The sequence below is a fragment of the Corvus moneduloides genome, chromosome 1 (genome assembly GCF_009650955.1).
Source record: "Corvus moneduloides isolate bCorMon1 chromosome 1, bCorMon1.pri, whole genome shotgun sequence".
Lineage (NCBI taxonomy): Eukaryota > Metazoa > Chordata > Aves > Passeriformes > Corvidae > Corvus > Corvus moneduloides.
Window position 1 is genome coordinate 106,975,372 of NC_045476.1, and position 16,294 is coordinate 106,991,665.

Genomic DNA, 16,294 nt, shown 5'->3' on the forward strand with positions numbered 1-16,294 from the left:
TTTGGATTCCAACAGTAAGTAATTAGAAAAATAGTGAACTAGAAACATTCTTGATCAAAAAAGAGGAAGGGAAAGAAGGACTGTGACACAATAATTTAGAATTTTTTATTAAAATTATTTGGATTTAGATTCACTGTGAGGGAGTAATAGGTTTTAGTAATTAAATTTTATGTGTTTAAGTATCCCTTGATTTTAATCTGTGCATTAAGCAAGTGCAAAGTTGAATATTGCATATTAAAATGCATATCTCTATAGGAATTTGATCTAAAATTGATTAGGAAAATGTATTTGCAATTATACATAGATAACATACATTCAAATAGATGTACACTGAGGTTGCTTCAGTGGAAGAAAAAAAATTAAATAATTTAAATAATTAAAGCCTGAAAAATACATTATATGCTAATGCACAGAGAAAAGAAGGAAGAACATCCACTCACTGAAAATTCTGAAAATATTATTTTACTTGACAAGGCATCATCAATCTGAAATGTAGCTACTTTAAAAAATATGTGTAAATTTATTTTCAGGTATTGTATATAGTCGTTAATCTCCCCTTCACCTCTTGTGATTTGAGTGATGATTTCAAACTAAAATAATATTTCTGCCTATACCAAAGAAACAGGGGAGTCTGTCTAGCAGACATTACACAAGAAACTGAAACTGACTGTAAAGTGCTGTGGAATGCATATAGTAAACACACAGAAGGAAATTAGATTATCTTCCCCTCACCTTTCTTTATAGAAATATGGTCTGTTTCTTGTAAAATATAACAAGAGCAAGCACAATGTTTTCAAACTGAAGTAATATTAGAGATGATAGTATTCCTTAAGACACTGATCTAGTTGATTGTATTATCTAACCCAGAAAAGCAATCTGCCACTGCTTCAGAACTGCAGATGAAAAATAGCAACACTAGAAAATAAGGATGGACTAAAGAATAATAATAATAAAAATCAAAACCAAAACACAGCCTATTTTTCTATGCAGAGAAATCCACAGGAGGCCACATAAACTGCTTTGCAGCACAAAAACCACATGTATACTCCACTTCTTTCTCCTAATAACAGAAATCTAATATAATTGAAGAAGAAATCAACCTGTTCTTTCACAAAGAGAGTCAGCAGGTAATATATAAAAAAAATATTTTAAAGCATTTTTACTACTTGAGTAAGTTTTAGATTATTTTTTAAAAAGGTAGTGCAGATGGAAAAAGTAAAATTAGACAAATTATTCTAAAAATCAAAAACAATGCTTTCTTTCAAGCCTTTAGTTTCCAGAACCAGATTCTGTCGGCCTATGTAATTACAATTACTTGTACAGAAAATCAGAATTATAAGTTCTTTTACTGGAAGTGATGTCAGCCTCATTTGCTGTCATGAAACAGAATGACCAGAAAATAAGGTCATCCAGAACTGAAAACAAGTTTGTTTTCTTCTCTACTTTGCTGTTGACTCTTAAGTGCTGAACCAACGTGTGAGCAATGCTAGAAAAATGAGGCGTTTGTCATTTAATAAGCAAAGACCCAAAGTTTAAGAAGCTGAGAGAAAGGAAGAAACTTTGGAATATGTGGGGGAAAAAGAGTGGCGTGGAAATCTTTCTGGAAATATGGGAAAATATTAATAGTGCAAGATAGAAAACCAACTGTGAGACTATTACACAGTGACTTCTGACACATGGAACTAGTGTGGGGGGTGTAGATACATAAAGTGATAGCTCTTGTGAACTGCAAGAAAATAAAATTAGAGTAAGCACAATACTATTTTTGAAAGATAATCTATGCTCTAAGAGTTTGAGAATTAAGGTAAAAACCTTCTCAAACAGTGCACTTATCTTTGACTATGCACACAGCCTCATTTTCTATAATTTATAATAGAGTCAGAAAAAAAATGTGAAGAAAAACTGTTATTGTACACTTTTGGTTTATGATCATTTTTTAAGCACATTTAGGCAGTTTTGTGGAATCCATATAAATGGCTGGAGTGTCTAGGCAGTCTGACAGCAATATTTATAGACAACAGCAGCAGCTGGGGACCAAGCTATCTTGCTTGATATGTCTCTGTCTCCAACTGCTCTGAGTGGTGACTAATAACTAGGGTTAGTGAAGTTGCGAATGCACTGACATTAAACAAGAGAAATGACAAAAAGAAGGGGAAAGGCATACAAGAAAACAAAACGAAATAAAATTAAATGTGTTCTGTAGGAAAACCAGAGCACAACACAATACATTGTAGCTACTCTCTCTGAACATTCTGAGTATTGCATTTTCCATGCAAAGTGTTGACAGCCTCAGAATCATCCTGCTTTCACCTTAATTAGGGAACTCCACAAAAGTTTACTGTAGAGGAGCATTTAATTTATTTTCAGTTTGTAGCAAGACAGGTCCTTCTGGGATTTTCACCATAGTAGCTTTGTATCACTTGCTGAAAGAATGTGTCTGTTGTCAAATTTGTGTTACAAAATGAGGAAGCCTAAATGTAAGAAGCAGTGGAATTCCGAAGCAGTATAAAGCATGTTGCTTAGTGCTGTCAATGGTTTATCACTGGTGTCCTCTGTTTGAATTTATAGGGAACAAGATAATCTAATACAAAATAAACTTCCATCAGACAAAAATCCCCCAAGACAGAAGTCAGGGACAAAAATTACTGTATGAAAACTTTAGATAGGAATTAATATTTTACAATGATCATATCTTTAGCGCTTTCAGAAAATTTTCAAATTAGTGAAATATTGTTATTTTCTGAAGATCATGTTAATACATGTAGTCTAGTGGAATAGAAGGAGTCAGGGATTTTTAAAATTTATTATTAGTCTCAAGGGTTAACATGAGCAGACCTAGCAAAATCACAGCAAAAAGATCAGAATTGCAGAGTGACTGATAGGTGTCTGGATCAGTATGAAGTTTGAATGTTAATATCTGCTTTTTCTAGCAGCTTTACCACAGTTCGTGTGCAGACAAGAAAACTGCTGCCCTTTGAATATGACATTAAATATCACAGGAAGCAAGTTGGCATTTTGTTAGTTCTCTTCTTATCCCTCCTGGATGTTTGCTAATGGACTGAAATCCTCACGACAACAACAGTAGGAGAAGCTACTCTTCTCCAGATCTCAATCCAGAGACTTTTGCAATTATGTAAAGAGAGTTTCAAACACTCAGTGTGCACCGTCTGTGGAAGAGATAATGAAAAACGGATGTCTTCTGAGAACTTCAGGCATCAAACAGTGATCTGTATGCTGAAGGCAAGTTAAAAAAAGTAGAAGTTGAGTTAAGACATGTAAGTTTAACTGTTAAATAGAATGGCATGGCATTTTATAGAGTGAAGGTAAGATTTTTCTCAATTTTTTTCTTAATCTAAAACTTTCCTTAGGCGGTAAAGTATCTTACTCAAGCTGTAGATTTTAGGGCAATAAAAAGCTATATTCTCTCTTCTGAAAGCTGACATATTAAATTGTTTTGGAAGATTAGTCTTGAAGAATGTTTTTACTAAGATCCTTACATGTCTCTATGCCAGAGTAATACATCTACCTTGACATATCCTGAGATGGTGGAGAAGAGTTTTCCTTCTAAATAATAAAAAGGGGAGAGATTCATGTGGTTTTATATATACATGTGTGTGTCTGTGTGTTTTGCTTAGTATATCTCGAAATTCAACTGAGTATTGAAGGGTCAGTTATTGAGTGTGGAAGAATCACACCTGAAAAGGCTGGAGCAAAGAATTACCAGAGACATCCACGAAATAAGTCACAGTCCTTCCTGTCCTGACTCCTAATTCTATTATAATTACTGTGAAATGCAGTAAAATTTTCTGTGTTCAGAAATAAGTATTATTTGCCTTTTTTAATGTGCACAAACCAGAATTTTAGGCCCTCACACTGAAATTTCTGTGACTTTTTTCTGAAGGAAAATTTCCATGTTTAGTCTGAAAATGTTACTCTGTATAATAACTCTGCATAGTAAATATATGCTCAGAAAATTAAAGATTATGAATTTATCAAATCAATCTAAAATGAAATTTTTCCCTCTCTTTATTTCAGTACTGACTGCAGAGTAGTCAAAACTTAAAAAGTCTTTGTATACTTAGGAGATAAATTAAGAAGAAGGAAAATTATGAAGAACTTGGTGAACATGTTTGCTGTATAAGATGCACTGCAGTAATACTTGCTTTGAATTTTAAGCATATTGGTAAACTTGTCTACAGTGGTCATTATCCCATTAAACCATTATAAAATAGTATATCCCATTAATCACTATAAATAGAGAAAGAAACACCTTCAAAATTTTCTTTTCGTATGCAAGTGTTGGGCAAATGCAGATGTTGAGGAGGATTAACTATTTTATCATATTTTCTACTTCATACAGACATTCATACATAACTACCATCAATTTCTAAAATTATTTTTGGGGTTAAAAATAAATATCAGCACTTTGATGGGACTTGGGAAGATTTCTATAGGTTTCCATGAATTTGAAGGGCCATCAGAGTGGTCCCTTGGTGAGAAAGGTGTAAAAGAACAAGTCAGAAGCAATGGGCCATAAGAAACACAAGATAGGGGTTTCCAAGAAGCCCTTGTTTCACATCAGCGTAGTATAGCAGCAGCACCTGAGTACCCTGGGATCTCTAAAGGAGAGATCAAATAGAGGGGAAAAAGGATCTGTGGGCTATTAAATCCAGAGAAAAGTTAGAAAGACTTTAGGGCAATAAACTGCTCAGAATAAAATCATAATTACTCTCAAGGCATTGTATCTATGTCCAGGGCAGCATTATCTATGATAATGCTTGGCTGCTCCCTAGTTTATCATATTTAAAGTGTCTGTAGGTGCAATTCTCACATACAGTATGTTATATAAAATGGAGGACTGTGATAATTTTTCGTATAGAGTATAATAAACTAGATGGGATTGAAAAAGAATTAGGAGTGAGAAGCTTATAAGCAGCACAAGAAAACAAATATTCAGGGTTCACTATGTTTTAAGCATAGCATGCTCCCTGCTGAAACAGCTCCCATTTAGTGTTTCAGTTGGGAAGCAGCACATTACAATTCCTCTTTTGCTGTTTTCTTGTCTGTTAGTTTTCCTCAGTCTAGAATACAAGTAAAACAGTCAGAATAAAAAAGAGGGTTTCTCTATATGTATAGCAACAAAACCATGACAAGAGAGATTGATGTGTCTATTAAAGAAATAAGTGAAGAAAATTGTATCTTAGTTTTGCTAAGGCTGTGCTTGCTGTTCTATTCCTAAATGCTTTAGAGTTCAGTACTGTGTTTGAAAAAAAAAAAAAGTTAAGCCATTCATCCAGCAAAATCAGGCAAATAATAATTTAGCTTCCAGGATAATACTGAAAATAGTAAAGTATTCATGTCAACACCCAGATTCCCAACAGACTATAGGTTCAATGATCAGAAACTTTCCACGTGATTACCTGACAGCTTTTATGAGACATAGCAGAGCATAAAATAGGCTTGTGGGGTTTGTTTGTTTTGGGTTGTATTTTTTTTGATTGTATTTTTTTTCAGTGAAGAAGACCAACAAGCCATTATCTTGTAGGGATTGCCACACAGAAAGCTGAAGCACCTGGCATAATAAACATCTGGAAGATTCTAGGTATCAAAAATTTTTAAAACTACTGATAAATACATTAGGAAACATCATGGTGCAGTTTAGATGGTTGGTTACAGATACCCCTCTGCTTTTTGTCACTATTTCAGTTTTGCAACAGCCACTTGTTTACTATCAATCCTCATCAAGTCAGAAAAGTGATTTTACTGTGCAAAAACCAGTGTCTTATGAAGCAGTGTTAGGGCTACACAGGATTAACTGAAGCTAATGAATGTCAATCAAACTTAGACATAATACAGACAGGTGAAACTCTATAGATATTTTCTGTTTTCATATTCACAGTGTTTGATTCTATATTTTAATTATACTACTGGTCACCAAAATCCATTTCTGTGCAATGGGTTTGGAATGTTGCAGATGGAAATCACTTGTTAATGTCTATGATGATGGTGTGATTTTAAGCATCTTATTTAAGAAGTATTTCCTCCTATCCCTGCATAAACCCCTATCTGCCTATTATTTATCTCATCTGATCATAGAAATGATAATCACAGGGCTTCCCACTGCACTTAATATTAATAAACCACTTCACAGTGCCTGAAATAAATCAAATTTCAGATGAAACTAAAACCTTAACTAACCTGCCAAGACTTAAGACAAAGCACGTAGCTCAGAAGTGGATGACATGGAAACGTCACTGGATTGCAGAACTTGGTATTACTTCTCAGTTGTGCCCTTGCAATACCTTAGGGCAAGGCTAAAGTGGCCACAGACTTGTCCTTTCATCCTTGTGCATGGAAAGAAAATAAAAGGGGACAATCCAGATCTAGCAGCAAACCAGCATATGACAGATGACTGATGTACCTATGTCTCAGCAAATATACAGAGATACAGTTCAAGAATGATAAATAGCCTGTAGTTAAGCAGAAAATCAGTTCTCCTTGACAACCTCCATTTTTGTGATTGCAGAATAGCTATTGAAGTCCAAGGCAATAACAAAATCAACTCAAAAGAAAAAATTTGTAGCAAGTATTTTGACAGCATAATAAAACTGGAAACAGAATTAAAAAAAAAAAAGGACTAATTTCCTTGGACTTGCAACCATTGGTATTGTCTTGTCCTTGACTTTCAAACTTTCAAATTAATAGAAAGAGTAAAGGCCTGGTTTTGGACAGATTCTTCTACAGTGGAAATGTCTTTGAGCAACTGTGAAGACAACCAGTATGTCAGGTCCCTGTCATCTCATCTATGAAGCTAATAATAAGCTCCAAAATGTCAATGAGAAAATGCAAGTTGCTCAAAAAACAATTCAGAGTGTAAGCCCTTAAATTAGATGCTCCAGCACATTTTTTGTGGTACCATCCTAGCTTGATTTTCATTATAATACTTTAGTCTTATTATACAAATCACTTGTGTAAGCATGTATATTTGAGGAGTTGTGGGATCCCTCCACTGGGTGTTGGTGTCTGTCCCCCACAACTGCAATTGAAAAGGTAAAGGTGAACATAACACCTCTGTGTGCCAAAACGTACATTTGTAATTTCCCATCTGGAGGATACCTCCAGAAACTCCCCATGTTAAGGTTAGAGTGGAAATTGAGAAATTATTCCATCTTCTTAGCTTTGGATGCATGTGACTTCCAAACAGGGAACACAGAGATCTTGAGGCAGTGTCCTTCTTACAGCTCTCAGCTGTTTTTCTTGCTATCAGAGCAGCCACAGGCAGCTTGCTTGGACACCATGGCAAGAGATGAGTCAGACCTCTGTATGCATTAGGAAGTTCCTTCTGGTTTGTACCAGAGGAGCTATCATATTGTGACACAAAACTATGTAGATATTTTTGAAGGAAGAAATTGCTTCTACCAAAGTGTAGTGTGGATAGAACTGCTGTCAGACATGTATCTAAAATGTGAGAGCCTCCAGGGTCTGAGATCTCAGGTCTGAATTCAGTATCTTGAAGGAGAAATGCCTGACTCTTTTCATTGACTAAAAATCATAGGTCAATAATGTTTTTTTCCTTAGAAACCTTCTGACAATTAAGAAAGTAGGCTCCTAATTTAGACACTCATAAAAATTTTAAAACCTACTATGTTATTCACAGTTTAAAATACCATTCATGCAAAACTTATATATAGCATGTTTGCTGTCTGCCTAATATTTATTCAAAACCCTTTCCCACTGCAGCTGGGAATGCTGTTTCTAACCACCAAAGACAAGTGCAGAACACTGGGGATGTAGAACAATTGGCATTGTTAAAGGCAACAGGGAGAGCTTTCATCCAAAACACACCACGCGTCTCACAGATGCTGGTTATCTCCCAGAGCTGGTACTGATAAATGATGTACAACATGATTGAATGCTGAGACACAGCCAAGCAGAGAAAAGTGTATCTAGGAGGAATTCCTTCACAGAAAGAGGCAACTCATTAAATGAAGAGAGCAGGTACAGCATTTATTTTTCCTTTGCACATCTCTTTTCCTTCTCTCTTAAACTTGGGTCTTATTTGCTTGCGTGGTCTGTTTCAAGACAGAATCTTGGTCATGAGAGCAGCAAAACCTTTATTTCTTTGTGCCTAGGATGGGTTTATATAGGTATAGATGGTGATCGAGGGCATGTAAAGTGGTCTTGAAAAGGCGTTCCACTCTTCTGAGGAAGCAGGTGCTCACTTAAAAGGGGGTCTGTGATTCAATATGCCTTACTGTTACTCCCTCATAATGGATAGCAGGTTCCTAGTTTTCCTCCTTTCACTTTAATTTTTCATGGTTTTTCTCCCAATTTCAAAATGTCTGAGTTGTCCTAAAGATCATCTCTATTGTTTGAAAGGTTGTACAGTTTTCTAGATGTCCCGATTTTGGCTGAAGTAGTTGTTCTTTACAGTGGCTGATATGGGTCTGTTTTTTGGATTTGTGCTAAGCACGGGGTTGATAATACAGAGATGTTTTTGTTATTGCTGAGAAGGGATTACACAGAGCCGAAGCCCTTTCTGCTTTTTGGACAGCCACACTGGTGAGAAAGTTGGGGGTGTGTGGGAGGCTGGGAGGAGACACAGGTGACCCCGGGACAGGTGACCCCAACTGACCAAAGGGATATTCCAGACCATATGACATCACGCTCAGTATATAGAATGTGGGAATAAGAAGGAAGGAGGTGAGGTGTCATCATTTGGAATGATGGTGTTTGTTCCCAAATCACCATCATATATGATGGGACCATGCTCTCCTGGAGATGGCTGAACAGTTGCCTGTCCGTGGGAAGCAGTGAATTAATTCCTTGTTTTACTATGCTTGTGTGTTCGGCTTTTGCTTTCCCAATTAAACATCTCTATCCCAACTCATGAGTTTTCCAGGTTTCACCCTTCCAGTTCTCTCCCCAATCCCGCTGGGGAGTGAGTGAGTGGCTGTGTGGGGCTTTGTTCCTAGCTGGGGTTAAACCACAACAACAGTCCAACCTGTCTCATATATTAAACTGTGTAAAGAACATTTGGAGCTAATTGAAAACATGCATACACTTCACAGATGAATGCCTCAGTCATTATCTTTCAATTATGAATCTTGGCTCTATCTATTCTTCAATATCTGGTTTTGAAACCATCTTCAAATCCTGACCTATAAGCTCAGTAGCTTGTGTAAGATCTGGAAGATAAAGAACACTTTGAGGTTTGGCTCTGCATTATGTCAGATCCTATTTATGGGGAAATATAAAAATTACAGTCTATGGTGACTACAGTGTGGCACATACTTAATAGAATAGGCCTAATTTTCTCAGAAACACTGGCATTTGAAAGCAGAAATCAAAGAATTTGCAATATGTTATACCCAGCTCTGATCTACTTCCAAATATAATAGGAGAGTTTTTAAAAGAAATCATAGACTTTTATCCACTCTGCTCTTAGGTTCAGAACCAGACAGTGCTGAGTATTAAAGTGTGATTCACTGACACTGATTCAGGAGTCACTGAGGACATTTTAAACTCACCCCAGTGTAGATGATTGTAGATCCACTTGAAGTGGTATGATCCAGCAACCATGAGAACACACAGATTTCAAAACCTTCAAAAATTGCTTGTTTTAATTTGCTGTTGATTGCTAAAATATTTTCTTTAAAAATTGTTTCTCTTTAGGCAATTGCTAACAGATATGGGGGAATGTTCTAATGAAATTTTAATTTTTAAAAAAAATTGTTAAAAGCAATATGAATAAGTGAAGAAATGTAGGTATTCACAAATTGCTTTTTCTTACACAGGAAGGGAAAAAAGGCTTTTAATTTATTAAAGTATTACACTTTGACATTTTTATATTTGATTTGCTTGTCCAAGTTTTAGTTATTTGATGGAAATTACCTTCCATTTTGGAATTTATTTCATTTTAGGGAAAAAATATACAAATTTTAAAATTAATTATTAATTGATGAGATAAAAAATGCTGGCAATTAACCAGTTATTATCTTTTATGCTTCATTTTTATTTTCATTGCATTCAGAAGTCTTATGGGCCAGGGAAACAATACATATCTATTTCTAATGGTTTACAGCTAGGATGAGAAAAGTGAATATATTAAGAAAGATTTTTCCCATTTATTTTCATAGACTTTATTTCTCAGTTCAACTTCATGACATAAACACAGAAAATGTTACAAATCATGTCATGCCTCCCTTGATCATTATCACTATATTCAGTTCAAAACAAGATTAACTAGGTACAAACTGGTCAGAAAGTAATTTGGCTGGTCACTGGAAGAACAATATTAATCATCAGAAGATAATATTTTCTTTTAGCCCTATTTATTCTCTGAGAATTAGTTCTAGAGATTAAAGTTATTCCATGGCCAAAGTAGCTCAGCTTTAAGCAACAAAATCAATTAACCCAATTAATCACAGATCCATTTGATCAAGGGGGAAAGCGTGATATAACAGCAGATCATGGTACTGAATGATTAATGAATTCTCTTTCAGTTCTGAGAAGACAAATAGGAGTGTGATTTTTCTGTTCCATTTCTAACAATAATTATAGGCCTCTATGCAAAATGTCACACTAGTTTTATAATAATTGACACTTTTTGATCTTCTAATGTATGCTGAGATTGAGAAGAGACTCAGGTATTTGCCCATTCCCTTCTCTCCCTTCAGTACCTGTAAGGCTGACTAAACAAAGGGACTTTGCATTCTGGGTTTGGGTCATGACATGGCTGGGTCCAATTACCTCCCCTAAGCTGGCCTGCTGCAAGGGTCATGTTTTAAAATGTAAAAGAAAGGAGTAAAAACTCCTCTTTTCCCCAGGAAAAGAACATGTAGGAAGCATGGAAGAGGAATCAGTATCCATGTCCGGTCTTTCTCTTCCTTACAGTGGAATCATATTTTTATCCTTGCATGCCACAGAGCATAGTGGTTTGGAGATTTTTTTAAGTCTGGGATACATTTTACTCTTCTACAATGGTGGTACAAAGTCCACCTCACCACAGTAATTACGATATCCTAAAGAAAAATAAAAAATGAGTGAAAGTTTTATGGCTGCTGTGAAGGATGAGTATTTGTATGCAGACAGCATGGGTTGGGAAGGTTGTTGTCATATTTTCCTATGGACTACACTATGAAATTGCAAATCTAACAGAATAAGCAACGAAAATGTATGTTTCACAGTCTAATAGTTCTCTTCTGTAGTCTCATCCCAGAGTTATCCCTCCCATGGAAGCAAACTGAGTTGCATTTTCCTTTGAAAAAGTGGTTTTCTTCACACTACCTGCCCAGCCATGCTTAGTGTTCGGTCGGATGACTCAATTCACTTGTTTGTGAGATACTAGCCACAAATATTCATTCCTTGTGCCTCTTCAGGAATGTAAAGAAATACCCAGATTCCCCTTTATCAATTTGTTAAAGAACAAGATGGCTTAGTTGCCTCCACTGTAAAGCTTATTTGCCTAGAAGCTTTAGTATATTACAGTACTTAAAAATTGTACAGCTGATTCTACAAGTGCGTTTATGAACAACACGTCCAGCAACAGTGCACACAGTGGATGGGATATAATCCCACTCTTCCTAGAGAAGACAAACACAGCCATTAGCAGAGTTCAATCTGATGCCGGTACACACAAATCTGAATGCTTTGTCTATTTTCCTTGCAATAGACTGATGTAAGTCACCAAAAGAAATAGAAGTCATTGCCTTTTCAGTCTGTCAGGTCAATGATCCATGAATAAAGAAGCCTTCATGCCAAGAATTAGAATAGATTGGAGATCTGTTACTTTTATCTTTAGTGTACTTGAAAAAAGACCATTATGAGGATTTGTATATGCACTGGTTTTCTTGTTGTGTTTTACTTTTTTCCTGATTATAAATCCATTTTTTCAAGACTTTCTTATATGCAAATACAGAATTAATACACTAGTGCAGCTGTAAAGGAATATTGAAGTATGCCAAATGTACACAATAATTTAAATATTAAATGCATTTTTACCAACTTTATAGGTAAAATTTTACAGTTATTTAAATGATTTATTAAAAATCAGATCTTATACTTGCACAACATATTTATCTAACTAAGGATAACCAAGTGAGATGAGACAGTAGGAATACTCTCAGCTGAGACTGTCTTTCATTAAGTTTGGCTGTGGTTGTTATACCAGTGTGCAGTAACCTATCTGGGACACTGAAGATCACTTCCTGATAGTACAAGTCAGTAAAGTGAAGTCTGGTATTTCTTTAGTATAATTGGCTACATTTACAAAAGTTAATGAGTACATCCATATCAGAGGAGGATAACAAGAAGCACAGAGAAGTTCTTGTTGATTTTGATTAAAGCATTAATGACAACTCTCTTAAGTAAAGTTCTATATAAAATAAAGAAATACTCAAATGGAAAAACAAAGCAAAACAAAACTATTCGGGACTTTTCTTCAAGTCCACCAATACATTTCCAGTGCAATATTACACTTCAATTCTTCCACAGCTATAACCCTGCTTGTGTGCTGCAACAGGGAAATGACAAAGCTATTTAAACAATCATTGACAATAGGCCTTGTGTGATTATATCCTTCCACATTTAAAAAAAATTTAAAAATGATGATTTACTGTTTAGCCAATGACAACAAATCTTAACTGAAACAATTTTCTATATTTAACTCTGTTAACTTTCAGTCATCAATTGAATATTACTGTAAAACCATATTTCTGTATTAGAAGTAGTTTTCTTCTTGGAAAGAAAGTTTGCATGTTCCATTTCCTGGTATGTAACTTATTCAGACCTTGCTAGTTCATTCTAAATTCAGAGACTCGTGGAAGAAATGTAAGAATCCAACAAAAAAAAGCACAGAAGACCTGAAAGATTTTGTTGTAATAGAACCAAGCATCTTATCCCAGGTAAATAGCAGGCCAAATTGCTTGAAACATCTCCTTTATTGAGATACGTATTGCTTTATTGAAATACATACAACACTTTCATTGTGCTCTATGAAATAATGTTTAGGGAACATACTTTTTGTTCGCTTTTTCTAAACAGTCTATATGTGTGTGTATATGTGGAGGTAGGTGCATATATTCTTTAATTTCCTCAGTCCTACTCACACACAAAAATAGTATTTGGATTTGCGATGTTGTAGGGGAAAGAAAAATATATCTACCCCTCCCAACTTGTTTAATTCTTTTAAATTTTTAAGCTAACAATGTTATATAAGCATATCTCTCATTAGGCTACAAGCAAAAAAGATATAATCAACCTAGGATTTGGGGGTTTTTTGTCATAAAATTCAGGAAGTTTGTCAGAAAACACAAAAGCAAAATCCCTAGGTTAAAAAAAAAAGGTGAGATGTCAAGGTTTGGAATACCCAGGACAGACAAGATGATAATGAATAAAGCAGACTCTGACTGGGACCTTTCTTGGATTCTGGGTTCCAAAGGAGATCTTGGTTTGTGTGGTCTCTGCTACATCGGATGGACAACTTGTCTCATGATTTAATTTGTCACACGCCACTTATGTATCAAATCCACGGAAAAGAATAGTCTTGAGGATACTTATGTATGGCTGTTTCAGTAAGGAAAAGAGGTTCTTTATACACTCAGTGTCCTGTCCTTTTAATTTGCAAATATGAAATGAGTAGCCAAAAGATGGAGTCCAACCACCCATGATTAATAAAGTTGTCTAAAATCCAACTATAATTTCCTGCAAATATCAAAAAACTAGCTTATTTTTTCTTTTTGAGCTTAAGGCTTTGAAAATTTTACCACTTCTTTTAAAGATCGTAACACCAAGGAATCATAGAATATTCAATTGAAGGCAAGGAGTACCACAGAAAGAAAAAAAGGTGAAGCAAAAGCTTGGTACATGTAAGACTGATAGTCAACACAGTTTTATGTGTGGGAAACACAGTAATCTTTATGGCAAAAAACATCAAGCTGCAGTAAAACAATGTTGATGACTTGGCTTGGCTGTTATAGGACGTTTATTATCTGATTCCCATGAATGTTGTGGTAGACTCACTGGGATCTTAAATTTAATTATTCCTGTTTCAAATAATATTGAGAGAAAAAAGGAGGCAGGAAATAAGAAAAATGTTTGAGGACCACATGCGAAATAAACAATTGTGAGGCTGACGTTAATCTTTAAATTTTACGATGTATTTTAAGTTAATTGTATTTAATAAATTTTATCATGCTTTGAATTTTTCAGAATGTTTCTGGGTGACTTTCTATACTAAAGATAACAAATATTTTTTCATATGTATTTGCGTCTATAAGCATACTTATGCACAAAAATAAAATCTGGTTTATCATTTTGGGCTGCTGACCATAAGTAGAAGTTAATAAACTGGACTGACACCTGTAAATGGAAGATATGTCAGATCAAAGGTATAAATACAGTGCTTAAGCTAGTATACAACTTCTAAAATTATGGATTAATTCCACAGTATAGAAAATATTTTTAATATAATTTTTTGAGATAGGTATTAAACCAAACTTATTCATCAGTCTGTTAACCCTTCAGTATTTATTATTTGATATTTATAACTATGAAAACTCGAGTTTGAACATCACAACTGAGATGTAAAAAAGTAAAAGTCAATATCGTTCTACTTTAAATTTTATTTGGGTTACCTATATTCACTATTTGTTCCTCTAATTGCTGCAATCTTAATTCTTGAAGAAATCCCGAAATGTGGTGCTGTGGTGAACTTAGAAATCAGACCTTCACACTAGTCCCTAAGTGGTTCATTGAAGTGGTTGAAAAAATTCAAATTTGAAAATTCTATCTCCATGTTAGATTCATACATTTTGAGGTAGTTGATAATGTGATGCCTATAAGAATTTTTCTGTTGGAAGGCACTGGTTACGTAAAAATAACCTTATTTTCACTGATATGAAAGAGAGAGCCCTGCATCATTGAGCCACAGACTCTCGAATGGTGAATGTTTTCATCAAAAATCTGTAACATTTCTTACAGATGATAATGTGTGCATGCTTAGTATCCAGAAAAAAAGGAGAAAATTATCTATCACACCAATGCTTTAAATGTAATGGATCAAGTACTCTTGATTTCTCTATGATCAGCACTTGAAAAAGCAGAGGAGAAATATTTGCTTCATTGTAAACTTTGTACAAAATTTGAATTAAGACATAGTTTGTTATGGAAAGTGAAGCAAAATAGCTGTGTTGCAGAGCTAATATAATGTAATCTTCCTTATTTGTTCTACATTTTTTCTTTCTTGTTTAGAATGCAAACTCCTGAGATGCCAGTGTATGGTTGTGTACACCTATGTCGTGCAAATAAAAGAAATATGACAATTTCATAACTAATATCCATAAGCTTCCCATAGCACAATTTCAGTTACATAAAAGGAAGATTTTGTTTACTAAGTTTTCTTTGACATTTGAGTTCAGTTACTGCCAAGGCAGAAGACAAGTTGATTAGGTCATTTGCATCATCCAAATGGAATTCTGAGTAATGTCATCATTCAATGGGTCATTGAGAACAGAAAAGTAATTGTATCCCATCAAACCAGGCTTTATAATCAAGAGAATAATACTTGGAATGTATCATTAGTCTGTACAGATACAAAGTCTGATTGGCTGATATTCAGATAAGGAATATGGACTTTGAATTGTAAAAGGGTGCTTAAGAGGGGAAAAAAAGAAAACATTAGGAAGGAGGAAAAGAAAAACACCTTTCAAGTGAATCCATGTTTGCATCCAAACTTATTCACATTAGTCGGATTTGATATCACCTTTAAATATTCTGTGATTCATCCAATAAAAAAAATATTTTCAGTAACAATATAATTTTATTTATAGGCATTATAGTTGGTTTAATCTGATGGAGACTGTTTCTACAGTGGATTGCATATTTTCTGATGTACAAATGTTCAAGATATCCCCACATTTCAAATGGGACAGTAGGTCTTACTATCCAAACCAGCCTTAAACAAACTTGTACAGAAATGTATAACTTCAGCTACCTGAAGCACTTGACATCCAATCAACCCTGAATGGCTCAAGTTATTCCAAACTGTAAAAAGCACTTTCACTTAAAATGCATGCCACCACTGGAGAGGTGTTGAATCTGTTGCGTATTAAGTTAGCCTTTGTCAGCAAACATTGCAGGGATTTAAATGTGTGTTAACAAATTGCCTTCATTCAGAACACCAACTTGACCTGGATCTCCTGAGCTATAAAATTCAGCATGATCAAAAAAGAGAAAGGAAAGTGAGAGTCTAGGTTAGACTCTTTTGGAATTGTAATGTTTTCACTTTCAATAC

At 34.8% G+C, this 16,294-nt stretch overlaps 1 protein-coding gene across 4 annotated transcripts in view; it reads left to right on the forward strand.

Annotated features, from left to right (window-relative positions):
- Positions 1-7,881: 7,881 nt before the first annotated feature.
- CDH19 (cadherin 19) overlaps positions 7,882-16,294 on the forward strand; it is a 116,797-nt gene continuing 108,384 nt past the window's right edge. For 2 of the 4 annotated variants that reach the window (XM_032121283.1, XM_032121268.1), the window contains exon 1: positions 7,883-7,998. The gene's annotated coding sequence lies outside the window, so the exon portion shown is untranslated. Of the gene's footprint in view, positions 7,999-16,294 lie in introns of all 4 variants that reach the window. The other 2 variants (XM_032121301.1, XM_032121310.1) reach the window with 2 other exon arrangements.